We start from the raw sequence: 17,027 nt of genomic DNA on the forward strand, positions 1-17,027 counted from the left end.
AACTGCTTAAACTCCCATAAGAGTTAGATAAACCCATGGCTAGTAAAGCCACACAAGGTTGCATGACTTAGCATTGCATGGAATATGAGCACTAAATTAAAAAGTGCAAAAAAGTGGCAAAAGTTACAGATTTCTGAATGTATAATACTAGTGATAATCGCAAAAACCCACAGTTTACCCATGGTCAATCGTCTGCGCAAAGGTAGTTGTACATCAGGGTATACTTAGAGTACAAAAGTCACACAAGATACTTATTGATAGCTTTTACACTTAGGGACAATGCTACTTAAGGTACAGCATCACAGAAGCACAACATTTTTTATGTTTGTTTTTTCGGCAGCCGAGGGACACACAACCTGATGTGAATACAATGAGACCAATTTTTTGTCAATGTAATGCAGCTCAAGCACAGTTGAATTTTGCACTGCATTGGGTTGCATGAATCATTGTCAGTTTCCCCTTTGTATGTTATGGATTTTTTTTTAGGAAATTGTCACATGTAGTGGGATTGTTGATAGCAATGTATTTAATTAGATTGGTATTGTGGATATGCTAAAATCAAAGCAAATAAAATAATTGGAGTGGGGAGGAGACATGTGACTTCCTCAATTATTCTAAACGTGGTTGACTCCACCACATGTGTGACATACTCTGAGTTGAAAGCATGTGTCCTAGAATGATCATTTCCTCTGTCTAAAACTTTTCTTTCCCAACTTAGATATGAATATTGACACCATGTAATTCATTATCGGTTAGCATAAGGAATAGTTTCTAGTTTCAAGAACTTACTCCTCTTTCAACTCTAGACCACCCTCGCCCTGTCCACATCTCCACCTACTTGTATTTATTCTCAACTTTCACCATGATAGGATCTTCTGATACCAGTATCCTCTCCTACATTCTCCCTCTCCTTTTCCCACCTGCATTTCCATGTTTTTCTCAACCTTTCCTTTGTTCTCCTCCTGTCCTCTCTTCCACATACATCAACCTCTCTACCCCTCTGTCCTTTGTCCTACCCAGATCCTGTCCTTTCTTACCCACCTATCAACTCTTTCTCTCATCCTGGACTGCCTTAACCTCCTGGCAGTCACCTCTCCCTCAATTCCCTCTTCATCTCATCTCTTCCCTTCTCTATGCCTCCCTCTTCCCACCACCCTGCTGTCCCTTCCCCTTGGCACACCCTATCTTCGCCTATGTCTTCTCTCCCTCACTTTGTCCACACTTCCAATTACATTATCCCCTCCTTCTCTTTGCCTGTCCTCTCCTATTCTCATACTGTCTCCCCGTAATGAATTTGTGCGGTGGTTGCTTAGTGGGTACCAACATCATTTTTATCAGACTTTGACTAATAGCAAGGGAGAAAAAGACAGAAAAGTGAGAAGGAAGGAGGAACTGAAAGATATAAATATGTTGACATAGAGAGACATCTGGTGTGAAAAAGAACTTGGTATACTTCGTTAAAGAGACACGAAGTATAGGATGGAAGTTAAAGAAATCATGTGCAATCAATACTAAATAGCCTTGGTATTTGGCTATTCTGGCATTCAGCTGCACCGACATCCGGCCTGGAAGAAAATCTCTGAACTTATTATTATGTCTGTATTTTGTTTTTACAAGTTAAGCACTGCTACCTTCTGTTCTAGTTTTCCTTTACTTTCTCCTCTCACACTGTTCTTATTTCCCATGCCCTGCTCTGTGTTCAACTCACACTTCATTTCTGTTGCCCTTGTTATTTTTTAGGTCAAGTCTATTAGACAGCGCATGTGCTTTACGTTGTGAGACATTGTGGGGTTACCAATAGTATACTGGGGCTTGGAGCCTGCCTACTGCTTACCATTGTTTTGCTTTCCTGTCACTCTTATTTGCCTGCTTCACATTTGGGTCCCAGGTTGTCAATCATGTGTTTGTCCCTCCCATGGAGCACAGCCTATTTACCATACCTTTTGATTGGTTGGTTGCCATGCTTCTACTGCTTGCTTTTCCAGCACTACTTCTGTTTTTGGGCTATGCACTTCATGGAAGTTAATATGTTTTTCAGATTTCTCCCTCATATACTTCTCCCCCACTGCACTTTGTGTTATTGTCGGTCACCCATGTGCTTCTACCCATCACCTCTATGGTACATTCGCTCTTTTGTCATGCACTGTTGCTTTCAGGCGTGTTTGCTTCTCCTCCACCCACTTCATGTTATTCCGCCACCCATTGCTTCTCCTCTTCACCCCACCCTGTATGTTATTTCTGTCCTTCCTCCACCCACTGTGTTGCTTCAGCCCACCCATAGCCTTCTTTCCTGTTGCCCATTGCTTCTTCTCCCCACTCCTGTCCTCTATGTTGCTTCAGTCCCCCTGCCCTCCATATTGCTTCCTACCACTCATACACTCCTTATGCTTCTCTTGCCCACTCCCACATTGCTTCCCCAACCATGTTCTCTATGATGCCCTACCCACGCCCTCTCTGTTGAAGCTCCCCACCTATGCCCTGTGTGTTGTCCCCCCACCTCTCTTCCAAGTCATTAGATTTATTTTATCTCGATTAGCCATGCTTCACACAATGGGGGATGCCGTACTGAATGATTAAAAAACATTGACAAATCCAATGGGTCTCAAAGGTCAAACCTACTGGCTTTGACAGTGCATCTTTCACTTAGTTCTCTCACTTTGTTGATTCCCCTTACACTATCTCGCTTTCCCCTACAGAATCAGCTGTTGGTGGATCTTGGCGGCATGGCCACTGGTCGGGCCCAAGAGGTCCCGGACCAGGGCTGGGCCTGGGTGGTGCTGCTGGCAGTCGTGCTGTCCCAGGGAATGACCTTTGGCTTCCCATCATGTATTGCCGTCTTCTACACGGACATCCAAGCCTCCTTCCAGGCCAGCAACAGTGAGACATCGTGGTTCCCATCCATTGTGACAGCAGTGCTGCACGCGGGGGGTAAGAGAGCAGGCTGGAGAGACTTTTGTTTTTTACTACAGCACTGCTCCTATAATTCTGTTCCTCATATTAACTCCATCATCATCATCATAATAACTTTATTTCGGCTAGAAGCCATAAAAGTAGACAATACAAAACATAACATGATTAGGGAACATGTCAGTTAACAATTATAAGGATATAAGAATAGCATTATTTTTAAAAAATTTACGGTATCCCAAAAGATATAAAAATATTAGGTCATTATAATTTAACTCCAATCAATTAAAACTTATCAAACTAAATAAATATAATCTAAAACCGAATTATTTAAAACATGTGATTATAACAATTCTCTAGTTCATATCTTCCCTATGTTCTACAAGTACCTCACCGCTGAGGAGCCAGTTTTATCATTTATCTCAGTTGTCTGGTATAAAGGGAGAAAATTCCATAGTTTACTTTAAGGGCCCTAGAAAAATAATGGGGTCACAAAATTAAAAAAAATAAAAATAAAAAAACAAGCAAATCATCATTATTCTTTAAATCTGAAGATCCAGACCATTGTGTCTTTGGCTTCAGCCAGTTAAGATCTATTATGTAAAATAAGTATGATCTAAAACCAATGTGTTAAAAATACATGTTTATAATAATTCTCTTGTTCTTATGGCCCATGCACTTCGCAAGTATCCCGCAACAGAAAAAACTATTTTATCATTTGTGTCAGTTGTTAGAAATCGTAATGCTGTATTCCATTCCCTTATCCCAACTGCCTTACATAATGGAGCAATCCACTTTTTCCTAGGTACCAGATATCTAGGGCAGAAAAACATGAAGTGCACGAGTGACTCTTTTGTCTTTTGACAATGGTGGCAGTATATTAAATTGCAGTCCTCTGATCTCCATTGCGCTGTAAATGACTTAAGCGGGAGGGTCCCTAATCTAAACTTGATGAATAGTGTTTTAGTATAGGGAGGGTTTACATTATCCAAATAGGCCTCAAATTTGGGGCTGCATTTATGGTCTAAGAACTGTAGAGTCAGACTGCCATGATTTTTTAACCAAATTTGGCCCATAATGTTCTCCCAATAGCACCTTTTTACACGCTCCTTTGTTTCCTTGGTCAAATTATGAGGAGCACTCCATACCTCTTCCATCTTTAGGAATTTACACGTATCTCTAATGTGTCTGAACCAAGGGATCTTTAGTACGCTGTCACTTACGAGAAATTCATCTAATGCTATATGGAGGTTGGACCGATACTCTGAGGTCCAAAGACGAATCCAATACATCAGTGGTCTTAGTGCAATTTCATTATGTATTTCATTTAGGGCTAAGTCAAATCTGAGCGGGGTGAGAGGGGTGCTCATCGGCAACTTCAGGAAGTTTTGTATAAAGCGGTTTTCTACCGTGGTCAGACACCTAGAGTTAGTATGTCCCCAAATCTCAGCACCATAAATTGATGCTGCTACTGCCACTGCTTTGTAAACGGTGATGGCAGGTGTTATCTCCCCTTCACAAGTATTGGCTATTTTCCTCGCTATCACTGTTGACCTTTGCCTAAGTGCTGTCAGACTCTTCCTGATCTGTGCTGACCAACGTTGGTAGTCACTTAGCCTAATCCCCAAATAATCAAATTGGCTGACTCTCTCCACTGGTTGGCCTGCTATCATCATTTTTCCCCTAAATAATTTATGCAGGTTAAAAACCATGAACTTTGATTTTGTGGAGTTAATTTCAAGTCCTCTTTTAGAGCAAAAATTATAAAAGGTGTCCAATTCATTTTGTAAGCCCATAGGTGTTCTTGAAATTAATAAAGTGTCATCGGCGAACATTAAAATGGGGACGGGGGTTCCAGCTAAACTTGGGGCATCATGATTACAATGTAGCAATTGGTCCGCAGCACTGTTGATGTAAAGGTTAAACAGTGTTGGTGCCAAAATACACCCCTGCCTAACCCCTCTATCGACAGGTATAGCTTCCGTTAGATCGCCGCTTTCCGACCAGCGCACGTGAGCATAAGTTCCTTCATGTAGGTATCTAATCAGTCTTAGTAGTTCACTGTTGGGTTGATAACTCTCCATAACTTTCCATAATGTATCCCGAGGTACCATGTCAAAGGCAGTTTTTAGGTCGATAAAAGCTACATACAAATGACTTTTATTAAGTGACAGGTATTTCCAGCAAAGAAGGTTAAACCTAAATGCCTGGTCTATTGTACTCAACCCTCTTCTGAAGCCTGCCTGAGAATCGGAGAGAATTTGGGAATCCTCTATCCATGTCTGTAATCTATTCAGTACTTGCTTAGTGAATATCTTTTGGCTAACGTCAATAAGACTGATAGGCCTATAGTTGATAGGTTGTTCCCTTGGCCCTTTCTTATAAATAGGGACTATAATTGCTCCTTGCCACGTAGTAGGAAGTCCTCCCCCCCTCAGTATCTCATTACTGAGCGCATTTAGATACAATTACCATGTTGTTGGTCGGGAGAGATATAAATCCCCTGGAATACCGTCAAGACCAGGGGCCTTCCCTTTACGTATTGATTGGAGAGCCTCTGTTGTTTTTTTTAAGGAAAAAAGGTCCAGGTCAAATTTGGGTGGTGTTGTACTCCCCCACGTTGAAGTATTGACAAAAAGGTCATTAGGTTTTAGGAGAGGTGTAATAGTACTTCTGATATGTGGTTTTCTGTATACATTTGAAAAATGCGTCACCCAAGTTTCTGGCTGGATTACAGGGTAGTTTTCCATTCCTTGAGAGCTATTTTTATCTGCCACTAGTTTCCAGAATAAATTGAAATCCTTCTCCTGGAGTGCCTCAACCATCCTATTCCAATGCCTAGTCGCCCACTCTTTTTTTGCGTTTTTAAGTACATCTTTATATACAATCCTGTTTTTCCTTATCTCTCGACAGTTCCCTTCCTTGAGTGCTCCCAATAGCTGTAGTTTAGCCTGACGGCAGGGGTTGGTAAACCACCTTGATGTTCTAATCCCAGTCTCTGTCCGTCTCCTTACCGTCTGGAAATGTGGTTTTAATCGGGTGATCAGGGTACTATGGAGATGGACCAAATCTACCAATTTGGTATTTGTATGTTTCAATGGGGCAAGTGTTGTTGCAACTATTCTATAAATTAATAGCTGGAAATTTGCATCAACTTCAACCCATTCCCATTTCACATTTTTCCAATCATTGGTCCTAGTGAGGGCACTATTTAGAGTCCATGTTGTCAGTGTCTTAGAGCTGAATAAGATAGTAGAGAAGGAGGTACTCAAAGCTAGGTGATCACTGTCAATACGAGGGAGAACTATCATGTCAATTAGGGATTTCCAGAGGGCGTCATCTACTAAAACGTAATCCAGGTGGCTAGAATATAAGCCTCTCCTGTATGTAGGTGACGCCGGGTTATCTGATCTGGTATTCCCATTTACTATTCTTAATCCCTTTATTTTTATTAAGTCTTCGAGTAGTTCTAAAGCGCCTCCTTCTTTCTTGGATGTGGGTTGCACCGGCCCTGATCTATCCCAAAAGTCTGCAAGCTGAGATCCTTCTTGCTGATTGCCATCTCTGCAGTTCAACTGCATATTAAAATCGCCCGCAACAATTAAGCCCCGCCCGTCAGGAAGGCAGTTAAAAAAATCTGCTAATGTGCTCATCTGAACAGTCTGGGTCCTTTGGGTGCCAGGTCTAATGTATATGTTTACAATTATTATGCTAACAAGACCTCTAGCAGTACTAATTTCGACCGCAACGGCTAATGAATCCCTCGTAGGGGTTACTATCTCTTTTACCTTTGGGAACAGGTCGTGTTTTAGCCAAATTATCAGGCCGCCTGAAGCCCTGCCCGATGATGATGGGAGTGCAGTCTTCTGGAAGGTCCAATAACCTTCTCTATTTACTACAGATGGGGCCCATGTCTCCTGTAATAAAATAATATGGTGTTGATCTATAAATCTGCACCAATCAGGGTTAGCTGTCTTCTGGGTCAGCCCTGCCACATTCCAAGATAAGATCTTAATCGGTAAGTCATGGCCATCCCCATTTTCTGGCAGTTTCTCCCTAGTCTCATTTAAGCAAGCTATTACTCGTTGGGGCTTCTCCTCTAGCGAGCCACTCCAATGTGTTTTTGGTTCCGCTCCCAGGGTATCAAATAAGTCGTTTTTTGGCATATGAGAGTCGAGGCTGGGTATGCCATCACTCCCAACTTCAGTCACGGGGGCTTTGCGTCAGTCTGTGGCCGAAGTTGGGCTATGCTTTTGATCCCTTCTCTGGGCACAAAGATGCTGGGTCATTGTAGTATTATTTCTCTCTTGTGGAAACAGGTTTATCAATGATTGGGGAAATTTATGGACAAGTGTCACTTGGGATGAGGCACCCGGTCTCACTTTTTTCTCGAGTGCCAAAAGGCCCTTAGCTAGATTCTGACTGGTCAATTTTATCCCTATAAGATCTGAGGTTAAACCTATTCTTGTGAGTCTCTGTGCGATAACTATGTCGTCCCTTATAATGGACCTACACTTCTTTGTCCCTCTTATCCAATGTATGACTTTATTTTTGAGAGATTCCCCTTGCTCTAATTGGCCATTGCTTAGCTTAGGAACATTTGTCATGTAAATATCGTAGCCCGCATGTCCAATCTGACTTTGGGGAATATTTCCCGAGAAGCGTTTGGAGCTTTTATCTAGGTGTCTTTCTCTGTGCATCTTCCAGTTAGCCCCTATGTCCAAGGGTATATCGCATTTATTATGAGCACACGCTACAGGAAGTACACTGTTGCCCCCCTGAGTGGTCTGTGTAACCATTTCAACCCTTTGGCCCCTACACCTCTGTGACATGAATGTCTCCGGTATTAAAACTGGCTTTGCCAAGGAGTTAGGGTCAGATTTTTGTGATGGCTTCCTTATTTCCCCAATTACCGCAGATATACCGTCCAGCTTCTCATATATCATGTGGGTAAAAGATGTAAGATGCTCTCTAAGGCTTAAAATTTCAGCTCTTATCTGTGCTAACTGTAAGTCAGCTGGATGTTCCTTCTGAGTGATTATAACTGATGCTAGCTCCTCCGTTCCCCTTGGCGTGGTTCTCTCTAATTCAAGTGGCGATAGTAGAGCAAGGGGTAAGAAGCGGTTATTGCAATTTAACAGGGGGGATGCACCATCTTGCTGACTAGGCAGATTTAATTTAGGGCTCTCTGTTGGATTCTTAAAAATTTCTGACTTATTAAGTTCTGCGCTAATGCCCTGGGATATAGATGTCTGCGGGTCTCTATTCGCAGGAGCGAATAAAGATTTTATATCATTAGAGGTGGCAAAAGCATCTTTCCTACGAGATTTTGAGGGCTTGGTGGCTAACAAACTCTCCACTTCCTCTATAAGGTCATCAATTTGGGTAAGCGTGCAATTTTCGGCCGCATGTCGAGGTGCTCTTTTTGCCCTTCCCTGCTCGATAGGATTGCTAGTAGCTTTCCTTTTCCCCATCTTGGTGAAATATTATTCTCAGGCACGTTATAACAGAAGAAAGAAGGGGAAATTATAAGTGCCGTGACTAATATGTTCCAGAAGCCGGTAAGTCCTGGTTGAAAAGTAGCGCAATAAGGGTGAAGTTATTTTTGCTTTGTTAAACCCCGACACAGTACCTTCAGGGAGCCTTACACTTGAAGCTGCCTGGTTCAAAATGTCAGGGGGGTGGCCCTGCCCTGGCAATGACGGGCAAGGATGGGCCCGCCCTTCGCCCGGGCTTTGCCCGGGCGCCGCCCGCGCGCATCCCGCGCGGCGGGAGCGCGAAGGTAATTTAAAGGGCTCCTGCCCTTCAATCAAGGTCCCGGTGTCCCAGCAGCAACAACGCGCTTCCCGCGACGGCGGGAGCGCGAAGGTAATTTAAAGGGCTCCTGCCCTTCAATCAAGGTCCTGGTGTCCCAGCAGCAGCAACGCGCTTCCCACGACGGCGGGAGCGCGAAGGTAATTTAAAGGGCTCCTGCCCTTCAATCAAGGTCCCGGTGTCCCAGCAGCAGCAACGCGCTTCCCCTATTATTAACTCTCCTCTGCTCTCCTCTCATCACAACACTCCTCTAGTCTTCTCTCTTTTCTTCTCCTCTACTCACAACACTTCTCTCCTCTCCAAACAACTCTCCTCTCTTCTTCAAACAACTCCCTCCTCCTCTCCTCTTATCTTTTCCTTCTTGCTCCTCTACTCCTCTCTCCTTCCTCCTACTCTGCCTTCTTTCTCTCCGCTTATCTCTCCTGTACAGCTTCATTCTCTCTTTTCTTCCCCTAGTTCTCTTCCTTTCGCCTCTTGCTCTCATATACTCTTTTTTTCTACAAAACCTCTTCCTCTCTCCCTCCTTTTCCTTTCACACCCCTCTTCCTTCCTCCCGCCTCTTCTTCTGCCTTTACTCTCCTGTTCCTGTCTCCTCACACATCATCTTCCTCTCTTCTATTCCTCCTCTTTGCTTTCCTTATTTTTCTCTTCCTGACTTCTCTTCCTGTTCCGTTTACCTTCCTCGCTTTCTTTCTTGGTTTCTCTTTCCTTTGGTCACTTCCTCTCCATTCATCTATCTCTTCTTCCTCTCTTCTTTTACCTCTCCCTCCTCTTCACCTTCTTCTTTTCTTGTCTCCTTTTCTTTTCCTCTCACGTCTCTCTTCCTCGTGCTCTCCTCTCTTCAGTATCCCTTTCTCATATCTCCTCTCACTTTATTCCATAAACTCCTTTCATTTGTTTCCTGTTCTCTATCTGTACTCTTCCGTCCTTTCCTATTCCTGCATTTTCCCTTACCCTCTCCCCTTTCTCTGTCTCCACCTTCATTATCTGCATCCTAACCTTTTCACTTCATTTACGATTCCCATGTGCAGGTTTTGAGTATGAGGGTTGGAGGAGGTCTTGGGTATGAGAGTAGGGTGCAAGCCGTTGAAGTTTCATCCCCATTAGGCCAGTGTGTGCATTGCCAATAGGGTATATTCCTGCAGACTGTCCCAAACCTCAGTTTGCGAGGTATTGGGTGCATAAACACTCACAATGGCCAACTGTGCCCGGTGTAACCTGCCATTGATCGCCACACACCTCCCATCTGGGCCCACCCTGGCCATCTCTGTCACACATTGGATACCACGCTGGGTCCACATAAGAACTCCTCTGTTGTAGCATAAGCACATAGTAGTAAATGTTGCCCTCTCGACTGCCTATAAGGAGAGACAGACAGAGGGGAGCCCTCTGCTACTCACCACTGTCCACCATCTGCCTGCCACTTCTCCCCAATGTATATCACAATCTCAAGGCAGGTCAGCAAGGGCGTCCGCTTCAGGGCTCTTCATCAACTCCCTCCAGTCCCCCGGCACTGAAGGACAAGAAAAGTGCAACGTTAAAACCAGCTGCCCTAGTCCAAGGCGTTTGTCTGACTGTGACTCCAGGAGGGTTGTCCAAATATCCCTCCACTAAGAGCCCACAGGGTGCCCACGGCGCCACTGAAGCCAAGAACCCTGCCTTAACCATTGGTGGCTGGACTCTTTAACATTAAAGACCCCATGAAATCCAAAATCCCTGGTAAGATTCCAACCAGACCTGTCAATACCCCACATCTGGTCAGCCAGCATGGTCTTCTACCAAGCTATCTCCACGAGAGGCCTCCTGCTACCCTCTGGGTAGAAGGGCATAGTCCGGGCTCAGCAACACAATCTGCATTTCCCTGTGGTACATCCCCACTGAGACTTCACGAACGTCACCTTCAGCATGGGCAGTCCCCTGCAACAGTCCCACCTGTCAGATGGGGCTGTGCTTGGGAGAGAGCTCCCAAGACTCATGAGACTTCCGCCATGATGCTTGGCTGCACCTCCTGTTCAGCTTCTTCTAATAGTAGATTTGACATTCTCTTCTTGCAGGTATGTGTCTCAAGCTATGCTGTGGGTAGCGCTTCCTCGCCAGAGGATTTATTATTTCATTTTGAGGGGTTTCTATGACTTATAACTGTAAAAATGCAATGTTGCTTTAACAGAGAAGCATTTGATATTTTACTCTCTGAGATACATATTGATGTTGCCACAGCTGTGGTTGACGGCCCTTGATCAGAGCTCCCCGGGTGTCTCTTGCATAGATGGAAAAGGGCTCAACAGGAAATGCCTGTGAACAAGGTCAGGATGACCGAAACGCGTTGGGTGGCCTTGTAATGTGTTGCTTTACGGATTAATGGAGTTCAGCATTAAAGCACGAAAAGCATACAATAACTTTGGAGTGCGGTTAATCTTTCTTAAATGAAGGAAACAGTGGGATCTAAGATCCCTTCTAGACACGTTTCATCATTAAAGGGCAGTTGTAGCTGGGATGTCAGAGGGCATCCCTTTACCTTTTACCAAGAGTAAAATATTTGAAGTAGTCACGCGACCAATCATAAATACTAAAGTCATTGCCTCTCACAGATGGTTCTTTAAAACAGCATGCATGATGAACAAGATATTTTATAATACTGGTTCCAGTTTTGTCCTGAATTTGGTCCATCCCAAAGTTTGAGATCCAGCTTCGAGGTGGTTTGTAAGATTTCCCACATCAACGATAATAAACACAAGCATTTTCAATGCAACGGGTCCCGCATTTGTTTGAATTAGAGCTATTAGCGTTGTAAAGCAAAAAAAACGCAGCGCAATCGCGCTGCGTGGAAAAGAAAAAGATAAAGTAGTCCGGACCCCAGGCTGAAAACATCGAGCCTCCTATGTTTTTGGTACTTTACCGGTGCTGTGTAGGTGGGCTAAATACCGGAAAAGGCATGACGTATGCATGCCTTTCACAAATGAAAGCAAGCAGATTTTAAAAGGCAAGCCCATGAACCAATGTACAGGGAGTGCAGAATTATTAGGCAAATGAGTATTTTGACCACATCATCCTCTTTATGCATGTTGTCTTACTCCAAGCTGTATAGGCTCGAAAGCCTACTACCAATTAAGCATATTAGGTGATGTGCATCTCTGTAATGAGAAGGGGTGTGGTCTAATGACATCAACACCCTATATCAGGTGTGCATAATTATTAGGCAACTTCCTTTCCTTTGGCAAAATGGGTCAAAAGAAGGACTTGACAGGCTCAGAAAAGTCAAAAATAGTGAGATATCTTGCAGAGGGATGCAGCACTCTTAAAATTGCACAGCTTCTGAAGCGTGATCATCGAACAATCAAGCGTTTCATTCAAAATAGTCAACAGGGTCGCAAGAAGCGTGTGGAAAAACCAAGGCGCAAAATAACTGCCCATGAACTGAGAAAAGTCAAGCGTGCAGCTGCCACGATGCCACTTGCCACCAGTTTGGCCATATTTCAGAGCTGCAACATCACTGGAGTGCCCAAAAGCACAAGGTGTGCAATACTCAGAGACATGGCCAAGGTAAGAAAGGCTGAAAGACGACCACCACTGAACAAGACACACAAGCTGAAACGTCAAGACTGGGCCAAGAAATATCTCAAGACTGATTTTTCTAAGGTTTTATGGACTGATGAAATGAGAGTGAGTCTTGATGGGCCAGATGGATGGGCCCATGGCTGGATTGGTAAAGGGCAGAGAGCTCCAGTCCGACTCAGACGCCAGCAAGGTGGAGGTGGAGTACTGGTTTGGGCTGGTATCATCAAAGATGAGCTTGTGGGGCCTTTTCGGGTTGAGGATGGAGTCAAGCTCAACTCCCAGTCCTACTGCCAGTTCCTGGAAGACACCTTCTTCAAGCAGTGGTACAGGAAGACGTCTGCATCCTTCAAGAAAAACATGATTTTCATGCAGGACAATGCTCCATCACACGCGTCCAAGTACTCCACAGCGTGGCTGGCAAGAAAGGGTATAAAAGAAGGAAATCTAATGACATGGCCTCCTTGTTCACCTGATCTGAACCCCATTGAGAACCTGTGGTCCATCATCAAATGTGAGATTTACAAGGAGGGAAAACAGTACACCTCTCTGAACAGTGTCTGGGAGGCTGTGGTTGCTGCTGCACGCAATGTTGATGGTGAACAGATCAAAACACTGACAGAATCCATGGATGGCAGGCTTTTGAGTGTCCTTGCAAAGAAAGGTGGCTATATTGGTCACTGATTTGTTTTTGTTTTGTTTTTGAATGTCAGAAATGTATATTTGTGAATGTTGAGATGTTATATTGGTTTCACTGGTAATAATAAATAATTGAAATGGGTATATATATTTTTTTGTTAAGTTGCCTAATAATTATGCACAGTAATAGTCACCTGCACACACAGATATCCCCCTAACATAGCTAAAACTAAAAACAAACTACAAACTACTTCCAAAAATATTCAGCTTTGATATTAATGAGTTTTTTGGGTTCATTGAGAACATGGTTGTTGTTCAATAATAAAATTAATCCTCAAAAATACTACTTGCCTAATAATTCTGCACTCCCTGTAAGTGACTGGCGTGGCATGGGCGTGATTTGAAGCCCAAAGAGAGATTACAGAACGGACGAAGCGCTTTGCAAATGGGGCGTCCAAGCCTCTCGAGCCCAGGGCAACACAAGCCAAGCACAGCTTACCCTGAAACTGCACTCCGCAACCACTTTGCTGAATTTCAGGAAGGCGCGAAAACTTGAATTTTTAGTAACTAGTTTTCGTACATCTATGCTTGATGCTCATGTTCCCCGGCATCGGTAGGTCTTTCTGTTAGTGCCCAGAGACTCCTTGGTATGTATGTTGTGCTAAAAAATATCGTATTACTAATGCCGATGAAGGTGATAATAAATATAACTACTCTTAACATGTTGGTATCCTGTTTCTAGCTGAGACGCTGATATCCGCATGTTCCCTTACAAATGATTACACAGTACCATGCCGAAAACACAATTACGACACCCCTTGGCTGTGTATGGCTGCCAAGTTTAGAGGATCTGCATGTTATTTTGTTTATCTTATCCAGCTCCGAATCCAACCGCTGTGTAAACATGTCATCAGCCTGCCTCATTCCAAATAAAGCAGATGTGTAATTTCAAGCTGATAGAAGCAGGCCTGGCAAAAATGTGAAAACTAGTCACCTTCCTCTCTCTATCCATCCAGAGTCTCTTTACCTTGCTCTTCTCTCTCTCAACCTGTTTTTTATTTTTATTGTAATTTTTCAACCATACATTGCATTCGTTTACAAGCTAAAATGCGTTTTACATAATACCATATGTGTTTCTACGGTTTCGATGTGTGTAGCAAAACAAGAAATTTAACAAGTCGTGAGGCTCAACAGAAAACTTAAGATCAGTGCATTAAGAAGCTGTGAGGTACTCAGCATACTTTAATCGTTCAGATCTGGGCCCCCAAATAAGAATCGGAAATGCCAATAGTTCTGGCTTGAAAACTAATTTTGTATGGTAATGTGAAACATTACTAGTAAATAGCATGGGAATGAATATGTATTGTGTAGAGGCAAATAACTCTAAAATAATATTGGTGTAAGTGAAAAGGTCAGGTGAAAGCTGCACTGTCGAACCAGACCTACAGAGCATTGTACGTTAATGACTGCCCTTTTCCCATCTGTGCTGCTGCAAAAGATAAACAACATAAATTATCTCGTTATCTAAGACGCTTTAACAGCATTACAGTGTCATGTGTGTGCCCCTGAAAGTCCAGCTTAGGCTGCTGGATGAATTAACAAAATGATCACAGCTGTGTGGAGAGCAAGCACTTTTTTTGTGGAATCACAATACTTCTGCTCAATCAAAAGATGTACTCCTGACTCCCAACATGTGGGTGAAGCCAAAGTCCCTCTCTAGTAATGCTCACATATTGTCTAGTGACAGCTGCTCTGTCAACCCAGACCATTAAAAAGCATTTCCAATGAGACTCGGGTTTGTTTGAGTTAGAGCTATTAGCGTTATAAATTCCTAATAGGACTTTTTTTGCCATACAAACTGAAAATAAAACGTAAAACAGTTGACATAAGCAAGCCGTTTCAAAGCGCCGCTGTGAGTGCGAAGGTGACAAACTAAAGAAAAAAGTTTGCTCGCAGTCAAAGTTATTGTCAAAAGTGCAATTCTCCATTTAACAGGGTCGGTCCCCAAGTCATTAACCCCTTCGCTTCCGGGCCTTTTCCCCCTCCTGTGCCGAGCCTTTTTGTGGCTATTTGGGGCAGTTCGCGCTTAGACCCTCATAACTTTTTGTTCACATAAGCTACCCACGCCAAATTTTCGTCCTTTTTTTCCAACATCCTAGGGATTCTAGAGGTACCCAGACTTTGTGGGTTCCCCAGAAGGAGGCCAGGAAATTAGTCAAAATACAGTGAAAATGAAGTTTTTTCCAAAAAAATGGGAAAAAAGGGGCTGCAGAAGAAGGCTTTTGTTTTTTTCTCTGAAAATGACATCAACAAAGGGTTTGCGGTGCTAAAATCACCAGCTTCCCAGCATTCAGGAACAGGCAGACTTGAATCATAAAACCCAATTTTTCAACCCAATTTAGGCATTTTACTGGGACATACCCCATTTTTACGATTTTTTGTGCTTTCAGCCTCCTTCCAGTCAGTGACAGAAATGGGCTTGAAACCAATGCTGGATCCCAGAAACTGAAACATTTCTGAAAAGAAGACAAAATTCTGAATTCAGCAAGGGGTAATTTGTGTAGATCCTACAAGGGTTTCCTACATACATAAAAATAAAAACTGAAAAAACAGAATATTGAAATTGAGGTAAAAAAACTGCAATTTTCCTCTACGTTTTACTCTGTAACTTTTTCCTGCAATGTCAGATTTTTTAAAGCAATATACTGTTACGTCTGCTGGACTCCTCTGGTTGCGGGATATATAGGACTTGTAGGTTCATCAAGAACTCTAGGTACCCAGAGCCAATAAATGAGCTGCATCCTGCAGTGGGTTTCATTCTATACGGGGTATACAGCAATTCATTTGCTGAAATATAAAGAGTAAAAAATAGCTATCAAGAAAATCTTTGTAGTTCCAAAATGGGCACAAGATAAGGTGTTGAGGAGCAGTGGTTATTTGCACATCTTTGAATTCCGGGGTGCCCATACTAGCATGTGAATACCAGGGCATTTCTCAAATAGACGTCTTTTTTACACACTCTCTTATATTTGGAGGGAAAAAATGTAGAGAAAGACAAGGGGTATTAACACTTGTGTTTTGCTATTCTATGTTCCCCCAAGTCTCCCAATAAAAATGATACCTCACTTGTGTGGGTAGGCCTAGCGCCCGCAACAGGAAATGCCCCAAAACACAACGTCGACACATCCCATTTTTTCACAGAAAACAGAGGTGTTTTTTGCAAAGGTCCTACCTGTAGATTTTGGCCTTTAGCTCAGCTGGCACCTAGAGAAACCTACCAAACCTGTGCATTTTTGAAAACTAGAGACCTAGAGGACTCCAAGATGGGGTGACTTGTGGGGCTCTGACTAGGTTCTGTTACCCAGAATCCTTTGCAAACCTCACAATTTGGCTAAAAAAACAAATTTTCCTCACATTTCGGTGACAGAAAGTTCTGGAATCTGAGAGGAGCCACAAATTTCCTTCCACCCAGCGTTCCCCCAAGTCTCCCGATAAAAATGCTACCTCACTTGTGTGGGTAGGCCTAGTGCCCGCGACAGGAAATGCCCCAAAACACAACGTGGACACATCCCATTTTTTCACAGAAAACAGAGGTGTTTTTTGCAAAGGGCCTACCTGTAGATTTTGCCCTCTAGCTCAGCCGGCACCTAGGGAAACCTACCAAACCTGTGCATTTTTGAAAACTAGAGACCTAGGGGAATCCAAGATGGGGTCACTTGTGGGGCTCTGACCAGGTTCTGTTACCCAGAATCCTTTGCAAACATCAAAATTTGGCTAAAAAACACATTTTCCTCACATTTCGGTGACAGAAAGTTCTGGAATCTGAGAGGAGCCACAAATTTCCTTTTACCCAGCGTTCCCCCAAGTCTCCCGATAAAAATTATACCTCACTTGTGTGGGTAGGCCTAGCGCCCGCGACAGGAACTTCCCAAAAACAGAACGTGGACACATCACAAGTTTTTTTGGCTTTGTTTCTAAACTGTTCTGGTCTTGTTTGATTTAGATAAATATTGGCTTTTTTTCTAAACTGGTGTGGTGTCCATTTTGCAGTGTTTTCACTGTATGACAGTGTATGTTGGTACAAATACTTTACACATTGCCTTTGGGATAAACCT

The 17,027-nt window shown here is 43.2% G+C and overlaps 1 protein-coding gene across 1 annotated transcript in view; it reads left to right on the top strand.

The window, feature by feature from the left end:
- The first annotated feature begins 2,701 nt into the window (after positions 1-2,701).
- Positions 2,702-17,027, top strand: part of ARMC7 (armadillo repeat containing 7) — a 190,132-nt gene continuing 175,806 nt past the window's right edge. The window contains exon 1 of the mRNA XM_069200122.1: positions 2,702-2,928. The gene's annotated coding sequence lies outside the window, so the exon portion shown is untranslated. The remainder of the gene's footprint in view (positions 2,929-17,027) is intronic.

Source organism: Pleurodeles waltl, chromosome 7 (assembly GCF_031143425.1).
Source record: "Pleurodeles waltl isolate 20211129_DDA chromosome 7, aPleWal1.hap1.20221129, whole genome shotgun sequence".
Taxonomy (NCBI): Eukaryota; Metazoa; Chordata; class Amphibia; order Caudata; family Salamandridae; genus Pleurodeles; species Pleurodeles waltl.